Genomic DNA, 11,783 nt, shown 5'->3' with positions numbered 1-11,783 from the left:
TGCTGGGGCCTGGCTTCTCCACTCATGACCCAGGTCAGCCCAAGCGCCAAGCTTCCCATCTCCAGCCAGAGAGCACTGGTCTGATGGCCTTGAGGGGTCCTCGGCTACCTCAGATCGTTTTAGGAACAAGCTTTGTCAGGGTAAAAACAAACAAACCGACCTCCTTGGGCTTTTTCCTCTTCTTTCTAGAGTACGCTGTCCAATAGAAGTGTCTGTGCTGATGGGAATATTCTATATCTGTGCTGTCCAATGTGGTAGCCACCAGCTACGTGTGGCTATTGAACACCTGATGTGTGGCTAAGTGTGACTTAGGAACTGAATTTTTTATTTATAAAACATTTAAATTTAGAGCCAGCCCTGATGGCCTAGTGGTTAAAGTTTAGTGCTCACCTCTTCAGCAGCCTGGGTTTGTTTCCCGGTCGAGGAAACACACCAGTTGTCTGTCAGTTGCCATGCTGTGGCTGCGGCTCACATGGAAGAACTAGAAGGACTTACAACTAGAATATACAGCCGTGCTCTGGGGCTTTGGGGAGGAAAAAAAAAAAAACATTTAAATTTAAATTTAATTTAAATGTATGTGGCTAGTGGCTACCATATTAGACAGTGCAGCTCTAGAGAGAGGGAGGGGTTGGGGCATAACACTCCTTTAACCTAGCCGGGTGGCCTGGTATCTCAGGAAGTGTTCTGCCTGCTCTTTGAAGATATCTAGCCCTCCTCTCTCCAGCTCTCAGGTCTGTCTTCCAGAATAACTGGGAGCATTTGTCAAGCTGCTACAATGTGTCAGATGTTTTGCAAATGTAACCCAGATATATTGGGTCACCTTGAGGCCTATGACAGCATTCAAAGGAAGCTCAGGATTCCAACACAGCTTGGAAAGTAACACAGTAGGTCTTTCCTGAAAAGCACAAAGGGGAAAATATGTCACCAAAGCACAGAGGGACTTCTTATCTCCCTCCCCAAGTCCCACTCCTCAGAACAGCTGCTCTGCCTCTCTCCTCTCACACCCTACACCCCCACACCCAGGAATGGTTCTGCTGGCTTCTTCATCCTTTCTTATTTAAAGAAACCTGACCCACTCTGGGCTTTGCCCTGTCTCACCTCACCTGAAACAGCATCCCAACAGGCCAGGCTTCTTCCTTGGCAGGAGAAGACAAAAGAGGCAAATACTTAGCACACAACCTTTTTCTTTTATCCTTGTTACACAAAGTCATTATTATCTCCAGTTTACAGATGAGTAAACTGAGGCACAGAACAGTGAAGGGCACACCGACAGTGAATGGAGAAATTGAGACACAAGCCCAGATTTGTGAGACTCCTAGGACAATGAGGGGTCTTTCTGACCTCTCTCCTCAAGACTTACCCCTCCAGGGTGCTATGCCATCCACCCCTGCTCTGACCATAAGCTCACTACTAATGGCTGGCTAGCAAACCCATCCACATTAGTTTAATACGCTAGCCATAGAGTTCCTGGGTTACCCCACCCCCAGGAAATTGTTCATTTTAACCAGGAGACAAACGCTTGAGCTCAAAAAGTGACTCAGTGAGGATGTCAAATCCTAATTTCTCAGCCTGGACTTCGAGGCTCACCAGGGCATGCTGAGCCTCCTCGCCCGTCTCGTCCTGGTTCTGACAAGGCCAACCTGCTCTCCAGCTCATCCTGACGTGGCTGTCCATCCGGCCCACGGGCCAGGCCTTCCCCACTGCTGAATAGCCTGCTGCTCCGTTTGGTAAAAGATAAGTAACATGAAGTTTACCATTTTAACCATTTTCAGGTGTACAGTTCAGTGTCATTAAGTACATTCACATCGTTGTGCAACCATCACCACCATCCGTCTCCAGAACTTTTTCATCTTCTCAAACTGAAACTCTGTACCCATTAAACACTAACTCCTTACTCCCCTCTCTCCCCAGCCCCTGGCAACCAACTATTTTACTTTCTGTCCCTATGAATTTGACTACTCTAGGTACTTCATATAAGCAGAATCATATAATATTTGTCCTTTTGTGTCTGGCTTACGTCACTAAGCATAATGTCTTCAAGTTTCATGCATGTTGTAGCAGGTGTCAGAACTTCATTTTTAAGGCTGAATAATATTCCGTTGTACATATATACCACATTTTCTTTATCCATTCACCTGTCAATAGACACTTGGGCTGCTCCCACCTGTGGCTATTGTGAATAAGACTGCTACGAAACGGGTGCACAAATATGTTTGATCCCCCACTTTGAATTCTTTTAGGTATATACCCAGAAGTGGGATTGTCGGATCATATGATAACTCTATGTCTAATTTTTCAGGAACCGCCATTCTATTTTCCACAACTGCTGCTCTGCTTTTACTCTCATCCCACGTTCCTCTGACAGCTTCTACACTAGCTGGCATATTAGCCATCACACTTAAAAGTGTAGGGCTAAACTCATTGCTTCCAACCCAAAGAGTGCAGATCAATCCGGAGGAAACGCAATGGCAGTGTGCCATGGGGCTGGTTTTGACCTGGCCCATTCCAATGTTTATATTAGAAATTCCAATAGAGGTGTGTAGGTCTGCTAATCAAATACAGAGATGTTATAAAATGAGAGGTCTGGCACACACAGAGCAAAGATTTTTAAATATTGTGACAGGCAGGAGTGATGGAGCTATAAAATTAGCTTCTCTTCACTGAGTGCCTCGATGGACCAACACTGTACTAAGGTTATTTCCTTTAGGTATCATTTAATTGTCACACCTCTATGAGATCAGAAATACTGACCTACTTTACAGATGAGGAAGAAGAGACTCAGAGAAGCTCAGTAACTTAGCTACCCTGAGCTTCCAGTCAAAGGCATCTGACCCCCGAGTTCATACTCTTTCCATGGTACTATGCCATCTCTTGCTCTGTTCTATTACCAAAATGAACATGGAGAGCCAGCCTTGATGGCCTAGTGGTTAAAGTCTGGCACACTCTGCTTCAGCGGGCTGGGTTCAGTTCCCGGGTGCAGAACTACACCACTCATTTGGTGGTGTCATGCTGTGGCAGCAGCTCACATAGGAGAACTAGAAGGATCTACAACTAGAATATATGTACTGGGGCTTTGGGGAGGGAAAAAAAAAAAAAAGAGGAAGATTGGCAACAGATGTTAGCTCTTTCCCAGCAAAAAAAAATTAAAAACAAAAGAACGTCGGAGGGGTAAATGACTTTGACACAATTCACATTAAAGTTGGAGGAGACCTGGTTTGTCAGCATTCATGACATCAAGTAATTTTTGCTGAACTTAAAAGACAGTGATATAGCTCCTAAGAAAGCTCACATAAACTTGGGCTCCATCACTAGGAGTATAGCAACCAAACTGAAGGAGCTCACTGTCCTACTGTGCACCACACCAGGCAGTGACATCGAGAGAATGTGGCCAGTTTCAGACATTAGGCTTTTTTTTTAACAGCTTTCTTGAGGTATCATCGACATACAATAAACTGCACATTAAAATTTAAAGTATGCAATTTGATAAGTTTTTTTTTTTGAAATCCACACTTTTATTTGGTTGGGAGATTAAATAACAGGTTATTTCGATGTTTTAGAGGCTGTATGATTGGGCCTGCAATTTATCTGTGGGATTTTAATTAACTAATTTTTTTTTCAATTATTTTATTGAGGTCATAATGGTCGTACAGGCGTACACATTATTTATCAGTTTCTGTGTAGACTGCATTGTGCTCACCACCAATAGTCCAATTTTTATCCGTCACCATATATATGCGCCCCTTTACCCCTTTCGCCCACCCCCCAATCCCCCTCCCTTCTGAGTAACCACTAATCTGTTCTCTTTATCCATGTGTTTGTTTATCTTCCTCATATGAGTGAAATCATGTGGTGTTTGTCTTTCTCCGTCTGGCTTATTTCGCTTAACATAATACTCTCAAGGTCCATCCATGTAAAATTTGATAAATTTTGACATATATATATAAACCTGTGAAACCATCACCAGTATCAAGTGAACATAACCATCACCTCAAAGTTTCCTTGTCCCCTTCATAATGCTTCCTCCTGCTTCTCCCTGCCTCTATATCCCCAAGCAACCACAAAGGTGCCTTCTGTCACTATCAATTACTTTGCATTTTTATATAAATGCAAATTTATATAAATGAATTTTATATAAATGAATTCATCCAGCACTGACTCTTGTTATTTTTCATCTGGCTTCTTTGACTCAGTATAATTATTTTGAGATTCATCAATGTTGTTAAGCACACCAATAGGTTTATTTTTTTGTTTTTTGCCGAGTAGTATTCTTTTGTATGCATATACCACAGTTTGTTTATCCATTCACTGTTGTTGAACATTTGGGTTGTTTTCAGATCTTGGCTATTACAAATAAAGCTGCTATGGACATTTGCCTTTGAATGGACACATGCGTTCAATTATCTTGGGTAAATATCTTGGTGTTGAATAACTAGGTCATATGAAAGATGTATGTTTAACTTTTTAAGAAACTGTCAACTCTATTCCAAAGTGCCTATACCACTTCACATTCCCACCAGCAGTTGAAGAATTTCAGTTGCTCCACATCCTTGCCAGTACTTGGTATCGTCAGTCTTTTTAATTTTAGCCATTCTAATAAGTGTGTAGTGGTCAGATCACTTTTTAAAGAGTCATATTACAAATCAAAAACTTTATGGAAGAAAATGCTAGAAGGAGAAGGATCTGGAACCAGGACCCACAGGGAACTGGGAGGTATTTGGTTTGGAGAAAGATGGTTATCTTAAATATCTGGAAGAGGGATTAAATTTCTGTGTTGTTTTAGAAGTGCACTAGAGCCAGGTGGGAAAACCACTGGGAAATAGACTTTGCTTCATTAAAGGACTTGCTGATACAGCCTCTCAAAGGCAGAATGGGCTTTTGAGGAAGTGAGATTGCTGTCATTAGGAGTGTTCAAAGAGCAGAATTTGGAGGCTCCCCCATTCAGGGATGGTCAATTCAAGCTCATTCACATTGGTTGAGCACCTACTGGGCACTATGATGGGAGAGGGGCAAAAGGATACAAAAGCAAATGTTATCACGCCTTCGCCTAAATAATGTCATGTGATTAGGGCTCTGGCAAGGGTGACAGAGGGAGAGGGAGGTGGAGCTCCCCAGAGGAGGCGACATTGACCTGGGTCTCAGAAGTGCAGGGGATGCTATGAAAGAATTCCTAAACTGGGTGGGAGTTTGGATTAAATGACCTTCCAGTTTTGAAGATTCTAAGATTAAGCTGCATTAAAAAAAAAAAAAACGAAAAGTCCATCAGTGGGGTCCTGATAATATAAATTAAGGTCTATCCTTAGAATGGAATAATATATAGCTGAAACACAATCTAGGGTTTTCTTTACATATTGATATAGAATGATCTCCAAGATATATTAAGTTAAAAAAGCAAGACCTAGATACTATGTGCGGTGGGCTACCATATGAATTTTTTAAAAGGGGTCTGGTGATGGGCCGGCCCCGGGGCTTAGCGGTTAAGTGCGTGCCCTCCGCTACTGGCGGCCGGGGTTCTGATCCCCGGCGCGCACGGACGCACCGCTTGTCCAGCCATGCTGAGGCCGCGTCCCACATACAGCAACTAGAAGGATGTGCAACTATGACATACAACTATCTACTGGGGCTTTGGGGAAAAAAAAAGGAGGAGGATTGGCAATAGATGTTAGCTCAGAGCCAGTCTTCCTCAGCAAAAAGAGGAGGATTAGCATGGATGTTAGCTCAAGGCTGATCTTCCTCACAAAAAAATAAAAAAATAAATAAAAAATAAAAGGGGTCTGGTGAGGAAGAACACACACACACACACACACTCACACGCTTTCATTTGCATAATATCTCATATCTCTGGCCTAGTAACAGAGGTTGTCTTCGAGGGGAAGTGGCTGGGAGATAGATGTGGGAAAGAAAGTGTGTCTGACAGACCCTTCTGTACCCTTAGAATTTTAACAGTGTAAGTGCATTACCTATTAAAATAAAACTAAAATCATTAAAGGTAACTGTCTGTCTCAGCGTATTTTCCTAGAATGCCTTCCTTAGCCTTTTCCTCAGTCCACCTCCCTCCATTGAACAGGCCTCTGGGTGTGTCTTCCCCTCAGAGGAGGCCCCCCCGCCACCGCCCTCGCCAAGGGAGTTTCTATTTCCTTCCCTCCTACCTCCCCACAGCACACAGCGTCTAGACCTATGTTTCCCAAACATTAATTTGCATATCAACTTGTAAAAATTGCATACGGTATCTTGTAAAAATTCATATTCTGATTCAGTAGCCTGGTGTAGGTCCCAAGATTCTGCATTTCTAACCAGCTCCCAGGTCACAAACCACACTTTGAGTAGGGAGGGTCTAGAGCTCTGTAGACTCCATGATGAAGCTCATGGGTTCAGCATCAACAGGTTCTGAGAAGCTGCCCTGCTCCAAAGAGGAGGGGATGTGATGGTGGAGATTCGGACTGATGAGGCATGTCCATCCCTGGTCTGGTCCGAGCCTCTCAGCACTGCCAGCAGAGTGGGGGCCACTGACCACTGCCCCTGGTTTCCATTCTCATCTACCACTGTTTTTGCCTGGAGGACAGACTGACTCGCCCAGCTGCCTCCACTGAAGGGGGGCCCAGACAGCTCCCAAAGTGAGCTGGAGAGGAAGATGCGCTGCGTTATAGCACCGTGCACTGTACAAGGCCAGCTGGCCTAGAGCTCACCAGCCAGAGAAATGCTTTTCTGATTTCTATGGGCTAACAGTGGCTGCGGGCCATCCCCTCTCTCACACCCTCCCTGAAAATTCAGAAGCCAAATCAAACCTCCTACAGAAAATGAAACCAGACAACGTTTGGCACAGCCTTTCTCCCCGGGTAAAGAGCAGATGTCTTGGATCCAGGTGCGGCGGGACCACCTGCTCTGGCAGAGAGCTGATGGCCCGCAGGCGGAGGTCTCCCCGCTTGCCCAGGATGAGAAGTGACCTGTGAACCTGAAAGCTGCTCAACACCCCACCGCACTCCTTGCCCCAGGGGCCAGGATAGTTTTCCAGGCCACACACATGGGTTTCCCTGATGAGGCATTTTTCTGTATGACAAAACCCTGCTCTTGGCCATTGCCAGACAGAAATGAGCGTGGTGTGAGTTCTGGAGGGAAACCTACAAGCACGTGCTCTCACAGCTGACACCCCTGGCTGGAGCAGCCCCCCCCCGCAACCCCAGTGACCACTGGAGGACTGCCAGGAAAGGTGCCCTCTCCCCCTACATCATCCCCACCCACCTGTGACCATGCCTAAAATTGCACCATGCATGTTCATTCTTTTGGGATGAGAAATTGCATCTCTTAAAATGCTCCCACCCACAGGAGAGGTAGTACATTAAGCTGGTATCAGTCATCTACACCTTAATGTGAGTTAGTTGATCAGTCCTGGAATGTTACACCTGGAATGGGCCTAGTCCAACCTCTCTTTTTACAAGTGAGAAAAACTGAGCCCAGAGAGGAGGCGACTAACTCAAGGTCAGGCAGCAAGGTGGTGGCCAAGTCAAGGGCAGGAAAAGGCATAAGGGATGGATTGTACACAGATGACTGGGGCGATGTGGAGAACCCCATCATAATTGAGAGGAATGTGGGCATCTTTGAGCTTGCACTTCATAGGCTAACTCAGAGCTGTACCAAGCTTTTCCCCCAAGAGATGGTAGGAGTCAGAGCCAGAAGCAGCTCCCCACCCCGTCCTACCCTCGAGCATAAAATGTCTTTGAATTCTCTTGTTTTATCTTAAAGTTCATTCAAATGCAACATTCTACTCCAAAATATATTCTGGTTTGTTTTCACATAAAAATAATAGATTTATTTTGTCAGACACCCTTTTCCATTTACCAGATAGGCCGAGACCCAAGTTTGCGTTTCTGGGGAGGGGACTCGGATGGCTGGGATGGAGCGAGGAGACTTCTCACTGTTTGTCCCTTTGTGGCTTTTTGAATTTTGTGCCATGTGCAAACATTATCTACTCAAAAAATTAATAAAATTTAAACTTAAAAATATGGGTGGGTTGGAGTATATGGAAACAGGCCCTCTTGTTCTGACGGGAGGAAACGCAAACAGAAACATCTGCCTGGTGGACCATTGTGATATTTATCTGAATGTTAAACACACACGCTTTTTACCCAACAACGCCTAGTCCAGGGATCTAGCCCACACCGGGGGAAATGACGCCCAAGCACATGCATGGCTACATGACTCATGCCGACCCCGAGAGCCTGGCTGGCCTGAGCATCTAACCGTCTTTGAAGGCCTTGCCGACCCTGAACAATGCCCAGGAGCTACGTTTCCTACTCTCCAGTCTAGCAATCTTCTCACACCACCTCCCAAAGAATCACTCAGCATATAACAGTCAGATAATAACAATAGCTGATGCTACAGAGGGCTCAATTTGTGCCTGGCTCTGTTCCATAGCTAGACTCCTTCAGTTCTCACAACCACCTCATGAACCAGCTATTATTCTCATCAGCCATGTGTGATGGACGAGGACGCTAGGGTAGGTTAGTGCTAACCTTGCCCAGGGCCACACTCGCCAACCTAGCAAGTGGTACAAAGAGGATTCAGACCAAAGTCTGTGCTTTGAGCCTCCGCACTATCTGTCTGTCTGTACAACAGCTCACGGGCACGCATTAGCTACCATTTATCAACCAACTTCCACGTGCTAAGCCCCTGTGCTGGTCACTTTGTGGTGTTTTTAGCAGGTCATCTCCCTGTTGAGTGCTGGAGGGGGTGGGGGCAGGGGGTGTCACTGAGAGAACTGAAGAAGAAAACAGAAGACACTATCCTTGCCCTCAAGAAGCTGACAATATGTGCAAGACGACAACAATCCTTACATTCGTGCAACACTTCACAGTGTTCAAAGCCCTTTCATTATCTCATTTAATCTTCTTGACAATCCTGCCAAATAATTTTCATGGTCTCTGTTCCTGGATGAGGAAACCACAGCTCTCCAAGTCACACGGGGCTGCCCCCAAGATCATCCTACCAGGCAGGGAGGGGCTGGAACCTGACCCCAGGTCTCATGACTCCTCTCTGCTAAAGGGGAATGACATGCTGCCTCAACAGCCCAGCTTGGTGGTTTCCAACCTGCTCTAACGCTAAGATTCCTTTTCTCCTTTGGAAACTGTTGCAATCCTGCAAACCAGAGTTGTTGTTATTTTGGGCTTTAGTCAACTGGGGAAATTCATGGTGGAAAACAACCGGGGCTTCAGCACAGTTGAAAAGGAGCAGCACAGTCATACCCCAGACATTACTTAGACAGTCGGCAGACAATATTTGGAGTACAAATAGACATAGAGACTTCTTCCAATAACTCTGCAGCCCGTGGGTAGACAACAACTGGCTGAGACCATACTGCCAGAGCAGTTCAGAGACGAATACATCTCCGAAGCGCATCGTCTCGACCAGGTCACGGGGGGAAAAGGGCACCAAAATTCAACAGGATTGGCGGAAAGCAAAGTGGAGGAATTATTGGGAGAAAAGGAGCTTGGCTGAGGGAGACCGGTCTGCAGGGAGGCCCAAAGGGTAGGTGGGTGTATTTGTATTTCTTTTGGAGGGAAAGGTTGATTCTAGATCCCCAAGAGCATTTGAGCAGTTGGGGTAAGAAGCAGACCAGAAGTGGAAAGAGTGGTCTAGAGCAGAGACAGTGCAAGCCCAAACCCCTTATCCGACGCCTTTGGGGTCTGATGTGTTTTGTAATTCAGAATTTTGGGCATTTTAGAAAAGCGACATAGTACCTGTACCATACATTTTGTAATGCCCCTAGCAGGATGTGGACAGCATTCTATATTCAAACACATTAGTATTTCTTTTTTTTTTTTAAAGATTTTATTTATTTATTTTTTTCCCCCAAAGCCCCAGCAGATAGTTGTATGTCATAGCTGCACATCCCGCTAGTTGCTGTATGTGGGACACGGCCTCAGCATGGCCGGAGAAGCGGTGCGTCGGTGCACGCCCGGGATCCGAACCCGGGCCGCCAGCAGCGGAGCGCGTGCACTTAACCGCTAAGCCACGGGGCCGGCCCCAAGCACGTTAGTATTTCTGCCATGAAGTATATGGATCATCACAGGAGGTGGGACTAAAGAAAGACTGTAACTGGCCTTGCATTTGTTCAGGACAGGTTTTGTTGCCAAATGTGTGGTTTTCAGAACTTTGTAGGCTTTGGGAGCTATAGATAAGGGGTTGGACTTAAAATTAAATACCTGCCATTTTTGGCCGGCTTGCTATGTGCCGGGCACTATTCTAAACTGATCTACATGCATTATCTCATTTAATCTTAACGTTAACACCATCAAGTTATTATCCTCAATTAACAGTTGAGAAAACTGAGGCTCAGAGATATTGAGTGACTTGCCCAAGGTCACTCAGCTGGTCAGCGGCAGGGCTGGGACCGAATCCCTGTGACTCCAAAGCCAGGGCTCTTCCCCGCACCTGTGGAGGAGACGTTCATTCTGCCAACCTCACGATTTTGTTTAGGTCACCCCTCTTCAGCAATGAAATTACCCTTCGAGAAACAGAGAACTACTGATGTCCGAGGCTGTGGTAGTGGGTTCTCACCTATTACTGAGTGGCCTCCCCCCATACCATACTGTTCCCCTGTGCACCCACGTCTGAGCTGAACAGAACAGGTAGCCCCTCCATGCCCTGGCCTGTGCAGAAGGCCTCCATGCCTGGTGATCACTTACTGGCCTTTCCAGAATCCGCTCAAGGCATGATGGGGCAGCGGTTAAGCTCATGGATGTTAGAGGCCGGAGGCCTGGGTGCACATCCCAGCTCTGCAGCAACCCTGTAAGACATTATACCTGTCAGGGCTTTAGTTTCCTCACCTGTAAACTGGAAGTAATAATTGTACTTGCCTCGTTGCTGTTGCAAGGATTAAGTGAATGAGCATGTTAAGTACTGAGAACAGAGCTGTCCTAGAATAAGCACTTGATATTATTCCTATGAAAAACGCTTTTCTGCCCCCAACCAGTCACTCTCTTCTCTCCTCTGCACACTTGGCCATTCAAGCTCTTCTGCTATTTCTTTCCCACTTATGTGCCTACATATCTGTCTCTTGCTATTAAACTGTGAACACCTGGCACATCACAGACAAACATTAAGTGCTGAATGAATGAATGAGGGAAGGACTGAAGGAAGGAAAAGGCTCTGCCTGCAAAAGCTTATAACTTTACTATGGAGAACGTCATCAAGGTGAAAAGAAACCATAATCATATGGCCATCTTCTATAGGCATATCATCACATCCTACTTCCTGCAAAGCTGTGCGGAGTGGGGTTTGCAAAAATCACGTAAGTTGCAATCCCAGCCTCCATGGAGCTGACAGTCTACCCTGGGTGACAGGATGCGCCCATGTGAAAAACAGCTGCAGAACAAGGTTGTGGTATTTGCCAGTCAAGGGACCGTCAGTGCCACTGAAAGTCCAGAGCTGGGAGAGGGTAGAACAATATGGAATGAGTCACAAATGTGTGTGTCATCCTTGCTCAAGGTAAAACAGGATTGTTGGGTAACAATAGGAACGATGTCACAAGGCAGGATGAGCCAAGCACATGCCTCTGAGTGGCAGGCCCAGCCTCGGGTGTGGGGTTCAGAGGAGGGAGAGAAAGAGGAGGAAGGCTTCTGGCTGGTGGTCAGGGCAGGCAGATGAGACAGTGGGATCTGAGTCCAGAGTCAGGGTCCGACCCTGGCTCACACTGACTTAGAACCCCCCGCGTTCAGAGGTGGCTTCTATCTTCCCTGTGCTGATCTCCCACTGGACTGTGAGCTCTTCTAGGTCGGGGTCTGGGTTTC

The 11,783-nt window shown here is 46.0% G+C and overlaps 1 long non-coding RNA gene across 1 annotated transcript; it reads right to left on the bottom strand.

Annotated features, from left to right (window-relative positions):
* Positions 1-557: 557 nt before the first annotated feature.
* On the bottom strand, positions 558-10,779 carry LOC131413707 (uncharacterized). Its single transcript, XR_009222013.1, has 3 exons — positions 10,680-10,779; positions 1,104-1,136; positions 558-895 (listed from the first exon to the last, which is right to left on the bottom strand). It is a non-coding gene; the product is annotated as an uncharacterized LOC131413707 (long non-coding RNA).
* Positions 10,780-11,783: the final 1,004 nt, after the last annotated feature.

This window comes from Diceros bicornis, chromosome 14, assembly GCF_020826845.1.
Source record: "Diceros bicornis minor isolate mBicDic1 chromosome 14, mDicBic1.mat.cur, whole genome shotgun sequence".
Lineage (NCBI taxonomy): Eukaryota > Metazoa > Chordata > Mammalia > Perissodactyla > Rhinocerotidae > Diceros > Diceros bicornis.
Note: the sequence above shows the minus strand (reverse complement) of the source record. Positions and strands in the feature narration are given on the sequence as shown.